At 56.6% G+C, this 16,131-nt stretch overlaps 1 protein-coding gene across 2 annotated transcripts in view; it reads left to right on the top strand.

The window, feature by feature from the left end:
• Positions 1-719: 719 nt before the first annotated feature.
• The window catches only part of PAK4 (p21 (RAC1) activated kinase 4), a 44,868-nt gene continuing 29,456 nt past the window's right edge, over positions 720-16,131 (top strand). For both annotated transcript variants that reach the window (XM_030298810.1, XM_030298815.1), the window contains exon 1: positions 720-858. The gene's annotated coding sequence lies outside the window, so the exon portion shown is untranslated. The remainder of the gene's footprint in view (positions 859-16,131) is intronic.

Here is a 16,131-nt window from a genome sequence, read left to right on the forward strand (position 1 = left end):
AAAACTCATTATCTGGGGCGCCTGGGTGGCTCAGTCGGTTAAGCGACCCACTTCAGCTCAGGTCATGATCTCCATAAGTTCGAGCCCCGCGTCAGGCTCTGTGCTGATAGCTCAGAGCCTGGAGCCTGCTTCAGATTCTGTGTCTCCCTCTCTCTCTGACCCTCCCTCGTTCATGCTCTGTCTCTCTCTGTCTCAAAAATAAATAAACATTAAAAAAAATTAAAAAAAAACCTCATTGTCTATGTCCTGTAATCCTGAGGCAGCTAGGTCACCACTTTGAGCCTCAGTTTCTTTATCCGTAAATTGGGTATTAACAATAAAATAGGGATTTAGTGAGCGTTTAGCGGAACAATGCAAGTAAAGCATTTGGTCGGGTGTCTGGCACATAAGAAGTTCGTCATAACTGTTTCTGGCCACTATTGCCCATTACCGCTTTCCACCCACCAACTCTTTTTAGTGTAAGGTGGGTCTGTTACAAGAGAATAGTCATTTCCCCTTTAAGAACTCGATCCGGCGGGGAGCCAGCTTCCCGGCACCCTTTCCAAATTTTCCAATCCCCGCTTGGCATTTTCATCCCGAAGGCCTCCGATTGGACAATATGCACCAATCAGAGGCTGGAGCGGGTTCTGCCAGCGGCCCAGCTCCGCCCCCGAGTGGGCCCGGCCCCCTGCCCGGTCAGCCCCGTTGCTATGGGGACTGGTGGGCGGTGAGGGGGGAAAGCCCCGGATGTTCGTTGGGGATTTAACATGGCGGCGGCAGTGGCCGCGGTGGCGGCGGCGCAAGAGAGTTGAGGGCCGTGTGAGGGTTCGGAATTCCGAGTCGAGCGGCTAGGCCGCGAGCGACTGCAGCGCCGATCCGGTAGGATAAACGGTCTGGCCAGGGGATTGGGGTGGGCCGGGCGATGGCGGTGGGAGATCGTTTACACAAGTAGGGGGCGGGGCCGCTGGGGTCAAAGTTCACTCAGCAGGGAAGGGTCGCGTCCGAGGGGTCGGGGGTCAATATTGCTGGGGAGGGTGGGGTAGGGGAGGTCAGAGGTCAAACTAGCGAAGGGGGCGTGGCGAAGGAGAGCGCAAATTTCGAAATTTAGAATGGGGCGCGTTCGAGGGGGCTCGGGGCGAGTGTCAAAAATGGGGGTCAGAACTCATCACTTGAAGGCCGGGTGCGCCTACCAGGGTCAGAGATCGCAGCTAAGGGGGTTGGTGGTTCGCAGGTTTAAGGCAGCAACCAGCGGAGCAGATGCATGAGATTTAGGTTGGGGGACCTCTTTTTAAGGGATCAAATGTGGGGCGTGGCCAAAGGAGGGCAAAGGTCAGAATCTGACAGATGATGTACCTGAGGGTCAAAAGTTACAACCCTAGAGGGATGCATTGCTGGGGAGGACGGGAGGAATGTCCCAGAGAGAGGTCAGGGAAGACCTGGTGGAGTAAAAGCCCCCTCCCGCAAATAATGAAAATAATAGCAAACACTTACAAATCACTATGTGCCAGTTCATTTAGATGCTTTACATATGTTTAATCCTCACTACAACCTTACAGGGTTGGCACTATTATTAAGAGCCCAAGTGATTAGCCCAGGATCATCTAATGAATAAGTTGTGGGGTTGGGATTCAAACTCTGGAGTTCTGGGCGCAGAATGGTACGATGCTCTCAAACATAATCTTGTCTATCATTTAATGACGGCTAACTTTGTTCTCAGTGCTGTTTCATTCTACCACAATCTTGTGAAGTGGGTACCGGATACACCCACTTTGCAGACGGGGAAACTGAGGATTCCAAGCTGGGTCTGACTGATTCCAGAGCTCCTGCCCCCAGTCCTCATACTGTAGATTGTTGAAGGTCTGTTCCTGGAAGCAGGGGGCCGGGCAAAGCTGAGCCACTCCCTGGACTGGAATGGATTGTCTCTGGGCTTCTTGGAAGGGCGTGATCTGGGAAGAGAAGTTCCCTCGGACCTATGGGAGTGGGGTGTTTGTGGGTGGCCCAGAGTTCAATGAGTCTGATGGGCTTCTGCCTGGAGAGGGTGTCCTTGAGTGGGACCCTGTACAAAGTTGAGTATCCTCTGTACTGAAAGCCCCAAGCTCTCACCTTGGTCCTCAGTCGCCCTCACCTCATTTCCTCCCCATCCCTCCTCGAGGTCCAACCCCACTGGCCTGTTTGCTGTTCTTACTCTCTGTAGGCATATGCCACCCTCCAGGGCTTTGACCTTCCTGTTCCCTCTGCCTGGAATCCTTTCCCCACCCTGCCCCCTCACTCCCAGTCACTCCACCCAGTTCTCACAGTCCCTCACACTCTTTATCTCACTATCTTGTTTTCTCCCCAGCCCTTTGCTCTGTTCTTACTTGGTTTTTCAGGGCACTGTTTATTCCCTGCCTCCTCCCCAGAATGTGGGCCCCCCACGGCGGGAGTTTCTCCCATGTTGTTCCTTCCCTGAACACCCACCTGAAGCCCTGCCCGGCGGTAGAGGATGCTCGGCTGTTGGTGGTCGAACGATGGACGCTGCTGGGCGCCGGGACCATAGCAGTGGAAGAGACACAGAATTCCTGGCCTCCAAGGGCTCTCGGCATCCCTTCGTGGGAGCAGACTGGAAGCAGACCCCCAGCCAGTGACACATGGCTTCATCCGTACCCCTGGGGTGCCTGGCCTGGGAGGGGCGGTGGAGCAGGGAGGGGATGGGTACCTGCCCTGGGTCTGTGGAGCAGTACTGGGGACTGGTTCGGAGCGCGGGCGCTGGAGCGGGGATTCACACGCAGCTCCAGCACTCACGGGCTGTGGCTGTGGGCAAGTCGCTTAACTTTCTGGGCCTCCGTTTTCTTCGTCCGCAAAATGGAAATAGCGATAGTGGCCACCTCGTGGGATTGCCGTGAGGGTGCAAGGTGTAAAGCTCTTGACCCAGGACCTGGCACACGGTGGGTGCTGTGTTAGCGTTTGTCTTCCTTGGGAGGACCTCAGAGACCGTGGAGGGCCTCTTTCCATCCGCCTCCTGGCTTTCTCAGCCAGCCGCCCCGCCCCCTTCTGGGCAGGGTCACTGGGTGGGCACACTGCCAGGCAGCCCCATGAGGTCAGCCCAGCCTCGTGCCCTCGCAGTTCCAGCTTGCTCAGCATCCCGGGCTTGGCACAGAAAAGGAGGGACGGGGCTTTGGCACTGGGGACCCAAGTTCGGGTCCCTGCCCTGTCACCGGCCGAGGGACCTTAGGCAAGTCATTTCTTACTTGCCAGTCTTATTCCTGACGATACATTTTAGACTAGGGAAGAAAGTGAAGCATTCAGTGTAACAGAGCACTCCCCCCTCCAGCTTGGGCCTGTGACGAGCTCAGAGCTTGCAGTGTTGAGTTCAATGCCCAGCCCCCTCCCCAGCCTCCCTGCCGGGCTGCCCGGCACTGGATTTGGGGTTCAGCGCTCCTCTGCGGGTCTTCCTACTTTTACTGCCTTTGAGAGTGTTCCCGAATGACAGAGCAACGGCCCTCAACCCTGGCTGCACACTGCAGTCACCTGGAGAGCTTTCAAAAATGCTGTTGCCCAGGCCGGCCGTAGAGATTCCGACTTGGATCCGCTTGGGTCTGGGGTGGGGCTGGGATCAGTACGTGGCTCTGGTGGCCAGCCAGGGTTGACCGCCGCTGTTTTCCGGTTTCACGGATCATGTAAGTGGTATCCCGGTAAGCAGCCTGCTTTTCCTGCTCAACGTTAGAGTCCGCCTGTTGCTCCGCGAGGATGCGTGTCGTGCTAGGATTCATGGTCTCGGCCGTGAGTGTTTCTTTTTGTGATTATGCCACACAGGAGTTACCTGTTCACCTCTCGGTGGACATTTGGGTGGTTTCCCATTGGGACAGTGACGGTGCTGGGTCAAACATTCTAGAACGTGTTTCCTTGGATACCGTGGCCAGAGTCTCTCGCGGGCATGGGACTCGCAGTGGAACTGCTGGACCTTCCAAATTGCTGTCCTAAGCAGTTGTACCAGTCTGCTTTCCAACCTGCTTTGGGCGAGTTCATGGCCCCCGCTGAAATGGCTTTACTCAGCCATGAGATGGTGGCTTTATGCCCACCCCCCGCCCCCGGGCTGGCTGGGAGCAGTTGAGGAGGCGGTTCACGCGATGGGCTTAGCTGGGGCCTGACACCCACCGAGCCCCACACCCAGGCTTTTGCCCCGTAGGGCATCCGGGGCAGTGACCACAGCTTTGACGCAGCTCTCCTGGGGAGGCATCTCTCAGGGCTGACAGTGGGGAAGGAAACCGCACTGACTTGAACCTCCTCAGGAACGGGGCAGGGAGGAAGCAGGTGAAGTGTGGAAAGCGACAGGCAGAGCCTGTCACACTCTTTGCGTGTCTGACCACGGGTCCCACTGGCAACCGACACGGCCCTGGCCCTGCCTGCATGGGTTTTGGCATACAGGGACACGGGCCCCATCCCCAGACAGTGACGGCCCAGAGCGTCAGGGCTGGGATGGGGAAGCACAAGCAGAAGCGTCAAGGTTAGGATCCGGGAAGCCCCTGGCCCAGCCTGGGGAGTCAGTGAGGGCTTTCTAGAGAAGGAGACATCTGACCGGTGAGAAAGAGTGAGCCAGGCCTAGAAAGGAGGTGGAAAGAATAGAGCGGGTAGTGGGCATGGGAAGTGCAAAGGCCCTGAGATGGTCAGGTACCAGCACGGAGGCCAGTGTGACCAAGCAGGCACTGAGCTCAGGGAGGCGGGGGAGATGTGGCAGATGCACGGGGGGCCGACGGGCTGAGGCGAGGAGTGTGGGTTTTGTTCTGTGTCTAATGAGGATCGTTGGAAGGTTTCAAGCAACATTTGGTGTCTTTCTTTAAAAAAAAAAAAAACTTTGTTTTAAAGTTTATTTGTCTTGAGAGAGAGAGTGAGAGAGCACAAGGTGGGTAGGGGCAGAGAGAGGGAGAGAGAATTCCAAGCAGGCTCTGCACTGTGAGAGAAGAGCCCAACTCGGGGCTCAAACTCATGAACCCTGAGATCATGATCTGAGCCGAGATCAAGAGTATACTTAACAGACTAAGCCCCCCGGGCGCCCCCATCCCGTTTCTCTTTTATAAGGGTTGCTCCTTTTGCCACGTGGGGCCCAGATCATGGGGGGCGGTGGCAGGGAGACTGTAGGGAGGCTGCTGTAATAGTCCCAGCAGATGAGGGCGGAGAGGATGAGGGCGGCAGTGATGGAGGAGGGATCTGTGTGCTGTCGAAATTGTGGGTACTTTCCACATATTAACCCATTGGATCTCCACAGACAGCCTACGAGGTAGGTACTGTTATTGTCCCCACTTTAGAGATGAGAAAACTGAGACCCAGAGAGGGAGGTGACAAGTCTACGATTACGCAGCAGGCAAGCGGCAGAGGTAGGACGTGAACTCCAGGCCTTCAGACTCTGGAGTCACTGCCTGCTGTGGCTGTCCTCAGTGATTTGGAAGTGGTTTTGATGAGACAAGGTCTCTTCCTGTCCATTTGGGCCTGACCCAGGCTCCTCTTTATTAGATGGAAGCTCCTTGGAGGTCTGTTCAACCTGGGCTGTTTCTGGGCCCCGGGTCCCTACCTCCCTCGGGGCCCCCCACAACCCCTTCGCTCTCTTATCCACTGCCTCGCCCCTCCTTGTCCTGCTGGCTCACAGTAGACCAGACTTCCTGGCCAGACGCCGGTCGGGGTGTCCCCAGCAGCTGTTTATCCCATCACCCGAGCCAGGCGGCCACAGATGCTGCCAGCAGGAAGCGGTCTCCTTCCAAGTCACGGCCAGGGAAATGGGACCCTTCCCGCCCCAACCACCCTTCCGGGGCTGGGGCTTGTTGTCCGCCGGCCGCCTTGGCCCACAGGAAGGTGTGGGGGGAGCAGAGGGGGGCAGAGGGGAGCTCTGCCAGGTCCCAGGGGAGCTGGCTGTGGCGGATGAGACAGAAGCCACCCCTCACCGCAGCCTGTCTCCTGGGGCCCTCTGGTCCCGCCCTGCCTTTCCCCAGGTGCTGCTGCCGCCCTCAGGGGCAGTGACCACTTCCGTGCCGGGGGCCACGCCGTCCACAGCATCCCTGCTCCCCCTAGCTGGGGCCCCTGGGAAAGAGCCGGAGCCTCCCGGCCTCACGTTCCTCACCTGTGAAATGGGCCGTTGGGAGGGTTGTAGATCATGCTGGAAAGCGCTTAGCACGTTGCCCGGCCCACGGTGAGCTTGCGGTAACAGTTTAATAATTCAACAATTTTAACAGTCTCCGTTTCCGTGCGCCCCGTCCCCCTGGGCTGCGGCGTCGTCCTCACGGGCTCCCGGCCTCCGGGGCGGCCAGGCCAGGCGCTGGCTGTGCTTTTTGAGCATCCTCGCGGTGGCTCTGCCCAAGGGCCCCGAGGGGGAGGGCTGAGTAACCTCATTTCTCTCTGCCAGCGTCTTCTTCGTTTTAAAGAGGTACGTTTTTGCTCCGTGTGCACGTTGTCCCCTACACTTATAAGAGTTGCAAACCTCCGCACGGCACAGCAGGCTACAGGGTGACAAGGAAACCCCTCTCCGGGCCTGGCTGTCCGTCCCCTTCCCAGAGACAGCCATTGTTCCCGGCGTCTTGTCTTTCTTGCGACGTCTGTTCCTGCACACGATCTGCCCCCTTTTGTTTCTCCCCAGGTGGAGCCGACTTCCCATGTTGGTATTCTGTCCCAACCCTTGCAGTTTTCCCCCTTCCATTCTGTGGAGCGCTCTCTGTGGCCGTGTGATGTCCCTGATGCGCCTGTGTTCGCGTCAGTGGCCGTTCCCGCCCTTCCAGCCTTTCCCTCTTCTGGACAGGGCTTCACGCGTGTGACTGCGGCTGTGGGTGCGGCTCTGGAGGTGGGCTCGGGGGGTCTGAGGTGCGCACCCTGGTAGCTCTGCCCGTAGGGCTCTGGCCTGCCCGTTTACACCCCAGCCCCGGGGTCTGGTGGCTCCGAGTTTGAGGAGGTTGAGGTTTTCCTCCGGCCTGGCCGCGTTGTTGGGTGTTACCTGATACTTTGATCTTTGCCCGTCCTTACCTGTAAGGTCCTGATTTTCATGTGAATGAAATGGAGCATTTCTGTGTTTGTTGAAAGCCATCCAGGCTTCCTTTCCCGGGAGCTGTTTGTGGGATTTTTACTTTCCCTGAGAAGGGGAAACTGAGGCACAGGCTGGCAACCCCTGCGCAAATAAGTGGCAGATCCGGGACTCGAACCCCAGGCCCTCCTGGCTCCAGTCTGGAGTTCTTAACTTGAGTGACACGGTGGAGACTGAGGGCATGGACTCTGGCGCCAGCTTTGCCCCTATTAGCTGAGTGGTCACTTAACCGCTCTGTGCCGTGGCGTCCTTATCCGTAAAATGGGGACGACGATGGTACCTCGCAGAAGGGTTGTTGTGAGGATATAAATGCGTAATCTTCAGGCAAAGTGCATCGAAGGCGCTCAGAGACTTAGCTGCTAGTGATAATACGCATAGTCTCACCCGATACCAGGACTGTTCACCGGCCTCCCTCTGCCTGCTCCTGCGAACTGACTTATTGGCCCCCGCCAGCACCCTCCAGATCGGGGCGTTACTGTTACTCCCCTTCCACAGGGGAGGAGATTGAGAGCCTGGGAGACTTGCCTGGGGCCACTGCCGAGTCTGCCTCCTGACCACCTTGGCACACGACCTGTGCCGCCCCCGGAACTAAGCCTGAGGGCTTAGAAGGCTCTCGCGCCCCCCTCCCCCCTCCCCCCCCTTTGTGTCTTCCCGGGGTTCCAGGCCCTCCCTGCTTCCACCCCCAGGTGCCTGGGGCCTGGCTCTGGAAACTCCTGATAAAGTGGCATTGTGCTGAGGTTTCGGCCGGCTCACTTCCCCAGTCTGGCTTCAGCCGCTCCCACACAACGGGAAGGGAAGCCGCCTGGCTATCCTGGGCCTCCTCCCGCCCTCCTCCTGCCCCTTCCTCCCCTCCCCTCCCCTCCCCTCCCTTCCCCTCAGCAGTCAGTGCTGGGAATAGGGAGAAAGTAGGACATGGCCGGAGGGCAGGGCTCTTCAGCACCTGCCCCTCAGGTGAGGACCCCCAGGCCGGTCTGCCTCCTCTCTCCCTAGGGACCCCTCCTCTGCTGCCCGCGGGCGCCCCCAGATCTTCCACAGCAGCCTGACCCCAGATGATTTGACTCTGAGATGCCGCGTGTGTGTCTATGTATGTTTATGTACGTTTATGATTCTACTACTTTTATACGTGTACCAATCCTGAAGCGTAATATGCCTCCGGAAATGCGCGTAAGCGCACGCCTCGATTTCACATAATTATAGGAGGAACCGACACCTCACCACACCCGGGGGGAGACAGGACACCGCACCCTGGAAGCCTCCACCCCCACTCTCTCGATCACGACCCCAGGAGTGATCAACCCCCTGACCTTGGGGGTCCCTGCGTCCCTGCTTTTCTGGAGAGTTCTTACCAGGCATGCGTCCCCCACCTATGCCTGCTTTTGAACTTCACATACATGGAGTCCTCCAGTGCGTCCTCGTTTGTGCCTGCCGTCTTTGGTCCGCAATCTGGGAGGTCCAGCCGTTGCCTGTAGTGTGGCAGGCCCCTCGTCCGCCGTCACTGCTGTGTAGTATTCTGTCGTGGAAATAAATCAGAACAGATCTCTCTGTCTCCTGCTGTGCAGGGTATAAATGTCCTTGAACTTGTCTGCTGGGGCACGTGTGCATGCTTTTTCCAGGGAATCTACCCAAGGTGCCTTGCTTGGGTCAGAGGTAGGGTATGGTACCAATGTGCACTACGCATCCTCACCAACGTTTGGTCAGACTTTCTTTTTTAATTTTTTTAAGTTTATTTGAGAGAGAGAGAGAGAGAGGCGAGGAGGGGCAGGGGGAGAGAGAGAGAGAGAGAGGGAGGATCCCAGCTAGGCTCTGCATCAACATCGCAAAGCCCCATGCGGGGCTCGAACCCACGACTGAGAGATCATGACTTGAGCCGACACCAAGAGGCGGACAGGACACTTAACCAGCACCCCTGGTCGGTCAGAGTTTTTAATTGAGCTTGGAACATTTTATATTCTGTTCTGCAGAAGTAACATGTGCTTGTTTATCATTGATTGGAGTCCTCTCGTTATTCTGTCCTTCCCATGTTCCTGTCCCTGCCAGCTCTTACCCGTCCTTCCAGTAGGAGTCAAGTGCTTATTCCTGAGTAGGCGCTGTGCTGGGGCCACGGGAACCAGAGGTGACCACAGTAGGTGGGCCTTAGTGTACCCTGTCTTAGTGCACAGACCTTGGTCAAAGGTCGACACACAGACGGGTAAAGGAAGCCAGACTCCCAAGCCCCCGTCGTCCCCCAGTGACCCTGTCTCATCAACGGGCACCCCATCCATCCTGTAGATCCGGCCAGGAGTCTAGTATCATCCTGACTCCTCTTGTCCTCTTTCTTCGCATCCACCATGGTAGGAAAGCCACTCGCTGTACCTTCAGAACAGAACCTTTCACTCTCCCTGTGTCAGCCCCTACTTAATCCACTCTCTTCCCCCACCTCCTCACTCCCCGCACCCCTGCTGCCCCCACAGTCCATCCTCCCATGAAGACAGAGGGAGCTGGGGTGACATCGTGTCTCTGCCTGCTGGGGACCCTCTGTGGCTTCATCTCTTTGGGGCAGGGGCGGGGGGAGGGCGTGAGATCCTGGCCCAGCTTCCTTGCCAGCTTCCCCTTCTCTCCTGCCATGCTGTTCCTGGAACATTCTAGGCTGGGTCCTGCCTCAGGGCTTTTGGTTCATGCTGCTTCCTCTGCGACCTGTCACCGTCTCTTCCCGCCTTCCCCTGCTTGATTTTCTTTGTAGCACTCATCCTACATTACATTACATTAGGATTTGTGGGTCACTTGGCTTATTGTCCTCCCTGCCCCTCATAACTTGGCTTCATGGGCTGGGGGGTAAGCGTGGGAGACCCTTACCGTGTCCCTTGCTAGAACCTCAGCTTGATGTGTATGTGTCGTGATTGCTCAGTCAACGCTGGTGGACTAAATGTGAAAGCAGGAATGAATGAGCTGTGCTAAGCTGTGAGTGCTGCTGTCACCTGAGTGCAGTGACCAATGACGGGAGATCTGCCCCAGGTAAGGAGGGAACACCACTTGAAGGGTGGATAGAGGTTGGCTGGGGATGGGCATTTGAGGCTGGGAGAGCGCAGGGGCCTTCGGGGAATTGAAGGGTAGCAGTGTCAGTTCTGTGGTCAGTCTGGATTTTGAATGCAGACGGCCACGCGGGCCTCTCCACGTCCGGGTTCTTCTCTAGAATCGAGGCCACTCTGGGTGTTCTAGGGCATCTATGAAGTTCTGCTCCTAACATACTTAGCTGAATGCCTGGCGTATAAATATGAACGTGATTGTTTTCGTTTCCCTTCCACAAATACTCTGGCCCTTTGTGGCCTCCAGGGACACAGTGGTTGGTGGATAAACAGATCCCGTTGCTACCCACTTGGCGTCTGCCTCTTGGACTTTCAGCCTTCTGGGGCATCCCTGCTCAGAGGCAGGGGAGGGCCTGAAATGACCTCGGGTCTGGGGAGTGCTTATTCCCTAGACTGATTAATAGGGAAAACTAGTTGAAGGTTTGCACGTACCAGGCCCGGCGCCCCATGTAGCACTCCTGTGCGTCTGCTCAGTGCATCCCGGGATCCCAGAAGGCGGCCGTGACTATTTGACCCCTTTCATAGAGGGTAAGGGTGGTACCAGTGGGGAGTGCTAGCCTGTCCTGAAAGCTGGTGCTAAGCAGGTCTGGTGGTATCTCCTCAGCCTGCCGATTTGCCTTTGCCTGGTGGCCGGTCAGGTGGAGCAGCCTTTCACCTGTTCCTGGGACATCTGGAAGCTCCTCTCTTGTGAAGAGCCTGTTCAAGTCACTTGCCCATTTTCCATCAGGCTGTCTGCATTTTTATTTGTCAGTTCTTTGAGTTAAATCCTAGGTTCTGGATGAGAGCCTGTGTTTCTGAGATGCTATACGTATCTTCTCCTGGCCTGCTGCCTGTCTTTTCGCCTTCTTTGTTGTATCTTTTGATGAACAGAAGCTCTTAATTTTAATGTGGTCAAATGTATCACTCATTTCCTTTACGGTTTTATAGTCCTGCTTCTCACCTTTAGTCTTTCTTTGTCCTGGGTGTGTGTGTGTGTGTGTGTGTGTGTGTGTGTGTGTGGTGTGAGGCGTCCAGGTTCATATTCTTCATCTGGATCCCCAATCCTCCAAATACCATTTATTAAAAACAGGCTCACTTTTCTCCACAGTCAGGCTTCTCATAAATCACGTGTCTGTATAACTGGGTCTTTCTCTGAGTGCTCTGTCCTTTTCTCGCTCTTTTGGCCTATTCCTGCATCACTACCATGCTGCCCTAATTTCTGTACTCAAGAAGTTTTGATCATGGGGAGAGCAGACACTCTTACTTGTTCTTCAAGAGTGTCTGGGCCATTCCTGGCTTCTTGAGTTCTATTTAAATATTAGACAAGCATCTTGTCACACACACAGACACAACATTGTGTCTCCCCAGTCCATGAACATGGTATATTTCCCCATTTATTTGTCTTCTCTGACGTCTCTCAGGAACGTGCCCTGCTTTTCCAGCACTTGGACTTTTCCAGTCCTTGCCCACCTCTTGTTGGATTTATTCCGAGGTACTTCATGATGTGGCCGGGGGAGTCCGTGCCTTCCTCTCCCACAAGGTGCCTTGCACCCTAGGTTTGGCCTTTGCCAGGTGAGGCTCACATTAGGGGCAGGAGTCCCCCTCCCCAGACCCTGCTTCCTCCCTGGCATCACTCCTGGGCCCTGGGAGAAGGCGGGCAGGGTGCCCGGAGAGGAGGTTGTAATTTTCCTGAATGATTTCAAGGGCTAATTAAAGGTTTTCCTTGACTAATCAGCTTACAGTTTAATTATCGAGGAACAGGCTCAGGGATGCGGGAAGCAGTTCTGGAGGAGTCTCCTCACAGCGTCGCAGGAAGGAACCAGGACCCAGCTCTACCCCTCTGGGGTGGCAGGACCTGGGGATACCCTGGCACCCTCCAGTGGGCCAGCTGGTGTTTCCCATCCCCGTGAAAGAAGAGAGGTGGAGGGCAGCTGGTGTGGCTGAGGTCAGCGCGGGTTCCTTCTCCGCCTGACATCCTTCCATGTCTCCCACTGCCTGGGGGCGAGGACCCAAACCTGGAGCCCCCTCTGGTGGACCGGGCCCTGCCCCGATCTGCTTGCCTGCTGCACTTAGCCTTGCCCACCTTTGTTAAGTGCCCTCATCTCAAGTATTCCTCGCCGAGACTTGAACTAGAGGTCACCCTCTCTGGGAGGCCTTCTCAGGTCGCCCCTCCCCCTGCCCCGCCCACCAGAGCAGGTGATAAGCTCTGCTAGCTCCCTGCTGGCTGTCAGGGCCACTCACTCCACCCCTGCTAAGTGCTGGGCCTGGCGCCTGGTCCAGCATGTGAGCTGCAGAGAGCCCAAAAGGAGAAGGGGTTCAGGACGGGCCTTCCGAGAAGCCTGGGAGGGCTGGAGGACTGAGGGCTAGCTGATGCCTTCCCAGGGGAGGCTTCTGGCTGGGCCAGGCGGAGGTGGGCTCCTGGGAGTTTGTGCAGGGGGAGGGGACCTGGAGAAGGTCGTGCCAGGCCCGCCTGCATTCCTCTGCAGGCCCCAGATTCCTGGTGGCCCGAGGTGGGGGAGGATGAGCAGGCAGAGGGGCCTCCCAGGCGATGCCGATGCCCCTGCCCCTCCCCGGCCCTCCTTTCTACTTCGCTCCCCCTCTGTCATCAGTCTGTCTCACTTTACAAATCCCACCTCTCCCCTCCCACCCCCCAGGCCTCAGGCCTGGAGCTGTGTGTCCTGCCCAGCCCCTGACATCCCACTTACCCCCCGCCGCACCTTAAATCATCTGGGGGGATCGAGCCCAGATCGTTTGTTTGAATCCCAATCTCTGGCTGTGGGGCTCGAGCATTGATTAGTTTTTGTTTTGTTTTGTTTTGTTTTAAGTTCCCTGGGTGACTAGCTAAGACGAGAGCCACCGGCCTACAGAAATGATAGCAAACGTGTTCACTTCTGCAACGTTGGGGGCACTTTCCAGGCTCCTGACATGGCGTGATTGAGCCACGTCACCCCCACAGGCGCACTGTCGGAAGATAGGACTGTTGTTCCCACGTTACAGATGAGGCCGCTGGGCCGAGGGAGGGCTTCCGTGCTGGCGGTACAGCCTCTGCCGCAGTCCTGTCTTCCCATCCCTGGGTCCTCCAGGCTCCTGGAGGTGGCCTTCTCTGTCTCCCTGCCCTCCTCCTCTCTTTCTCCCCATGTCTCTCTGCCTTTCGCCTCTCTCCCCCTCTCCCCGGCCTCGATTTCTCACTCCCTCCTCCGCGAATCGAAGCTTGTCCGGCTTCCCGTTTAGCCAGGATCCTGCTGAAGCCACAGAGGGAGATGGTGTCCACCAGCCCAGGACAGGGATGGGAAGGATGCTGGCGTCACCCTCCCAGCCCCCATCACCTCTCCTGGCACCTGGAGTGGGGGTGGGGGCAAGCGTCCCACTGATATTTGGGGGTACTGGGGCCGGCTTGGCTGCCTCGCGGGAGGACTGTCCCGGCAGGTGGCAGACCCTGACGTGACCGATCCTGTGACCCAAGATCCCTCCGCGGGCCCAAAAGTCTGGTGGTGCCCTCTGTGGCCGGTTACCATTTCAAGCTTCTGCGGGACAACCCAGGGTTTGGTTTCAGCAAAAGCTTATGCTCAGGTGTGGAGGTTGCATCGCGGGGGCCTTTACATTTGAGGAGGACGAGGAAATGGGTCCAGTGCTCGCCAGGGCTCACTGGCCTCCTCTCCCACGCCCACTCAGGGCAAGGGCTCCCCACTGGGCCTACTCCGGTTCTGGCAGAGCTGCCCCTGGGGCCCCGGCCGGGCCCCGGAGCCCCGGATGCCACAGCGGCGTCGGTTCCCACATCTGGAGCAGGAGATGGGTTCCCGCTGCCTCCTGGGAGTAGCTGGGAGGAGTGAGCGAGTCAGTGGCGTGTGTGACGCTCAGCACAGCGCTGCCATCCGTATGTCGTCATGGTCGCTTTGGCCGCGATCGCTGTTACAGTTCTTAGAGGCAGGACACATGTTTGGATTTAGTAATAAAAGATTCACTGGGCGAGCAAGCCGTAATTCTTTGCTGTTATCAGTAGGTCACATTTCCTTTTGCAAAACGTGTAAAACCTTTGTGTAGAAGTGTTCATTCATGCTCAGAGGGGTGGTCTCATGCCTTCCCCAGGTCCCCGTCACTGTCCCTGTCACCGGCATCCACAGTTACCAATGATGTCACCGGGCTTTTTCATCTCGTAACGCAGTCCCCACCTCCCTGATTGTTTCAAAGCAATTCCCAAACGTCATATACTTTAGCCGTAAGTTTTCCCAATTTTCCTCCTAAAAGAGATTAAAGAGTCTAAAAGAACAAACCCACAATACTGTTGTCACAGGAAAAAAAGAGCTGGTAGCTCGTGAACATCCTCACATTTCTCCAATTGTCTTATCATCCTTTTTTTCAATTTGTTCGTTTGATTTGGAATCCAGACAAGGTCTGTGCTTTGCATTTGGTTGACAGGCCCCTTAAGGCGTCTGTCGTCTGTGGGACCTCTCGTGTCAGCGCTTTAGTGTGCTTGCTGTTTGCACTGTGTATCTATCAAAGACCCTAGTGCTTTGTCCCCTCGAGTTTTCCACAGTCTGGATCCAGCCGATGAATCCTTGTGTCTCTTAACGTGTTCCTCTGTCCCTTGTGCCTCCTGTAAATTGGGACTTAGGTCTAGAGGCTTGATTATATTCAGGTTCTGTTTCTTTCCCAGGTGGTACTATGTGTATGAACATCAGGTCAACATTAGTGCCTGGGGCGCTTTTAAAATAAACCTAGGGGGCGCCTGGCTGGCTCAGTCGGTTAGGCATCCGACTTCGGCTCAGGTCATGATCTCACGGTTCTTGGGTTCGAGCCCCGCGTCAGACTCTGTGCTGACGGCTCAGAGCCTGGAGCCTGCTTTGGATTCTGTGTCTCCCTTTCTTTCTTCCCCTGCCCCACTCACACTTTGTCTCTCTCGAAATGAATACATGTTAAAAAAAAAAAAAAAAAAAAACTTAAAAAAATTAAATAAGATAAAATAAAATAAGTTGCATTAAATTTTAAAAATTGAGTGGATCGAAAGAAAAATTCTTCCATTGCTCCCAGTCAGACTGGTATCCGGATACAGCAGAGTGGGGCGGGGCGGGGGGTACCTGAGGACAGAGGCCCGGGAGCTGCTGGGGCCTGGGCAAAGGGCTGTGTGTCAGCCACCAGCCTCCACGAACTGTCATCAGGAGCGCATGACTTCGGGTTCCTGCTTTGCCAGGACCCCTAGGCCCCCAGCTGAGAGCCATCCCTGTCCCCCAGCCCCATCCTTGAGTCACCCCCTAGCTGGCCACTAGCTGGCCTGGTGGTCATTTAGGCACAGAGCTGCTCTCCTGGCCTGGCTCTGCCCTTGGCCAGCGGGGCCAGCCTGGGAAGCTGTCCCATCCTCCACCCGCTTCCTCGGGGACACGATGGGGACCACGCCTCCCTAGGAGGGCTGTGGTCAGGACTCAGCCAGGCGGAGACCGTGCAGAAAAGGGTGTGATGGGAGCTACTTTTCTTCCACAGTCCGCGTGGGCTTCCTTGACCTCAACTGTACCACTGCCCCCACCGCTCCCGGCCACGCTGGCCTCCTCGCACATCCTGGTGTGTATCAGGCGGGCTTCGGTCCGGGGGCCTTTGTGGTGGCCATCCCCTCTACCCTGGGTTGCCTCGTGGCTTCCTCCCTGCCCTCTGGTCCAGCTCCAGTGCCACCCGCCTCAGAGACCTCCCTGACTGTGCTCCCTGTCGTCGCCCCCTTGTTACGTCCCATTTCGTTTACCTGTGTATTGTCTTATCTCCCCCACTGGAACTTCAGCTCTGGGAAGGAGGGACTGTCTTCTTTACTGCTGTGTCCCCAGTGCCTAAAACCGTGTCTGGCGCTCACTGTGTGCGTAATAATTACCGGGCGCGTGAAACGAGAGGATGAACACGGTTACGCGAGCAGACTTTGGCCTGCGTCAGACCTACCACGGACTCCTGGCTCTGATACACGCTGTGTGACCTTGGGCTGGCCCCTCCCCTCTCTGAGCCTCACTTTCCTCCTCTGCAGTGTGGGGTGTTAACAGCACCCTGCCCACCGCCTCGTTTTGGGCCAGCAGGGCGCCCGAACGGAATGCTTCGCAG

This window comes from Lynx canadensis, chromosome E2 (assembly GCF_007474595.2).
Source record: "Lynx canadensis isolate LIC74 chromosome E2, mLynCan4.pri.v2, whole genome shotgun sequence".
Taxonomy (NCBI): domain Eukaryota; kingdom Metazoa; phylum Chordata; class Mammalia; order Carnivora; family Felidae; genus Lynx; species Lynx canadensis.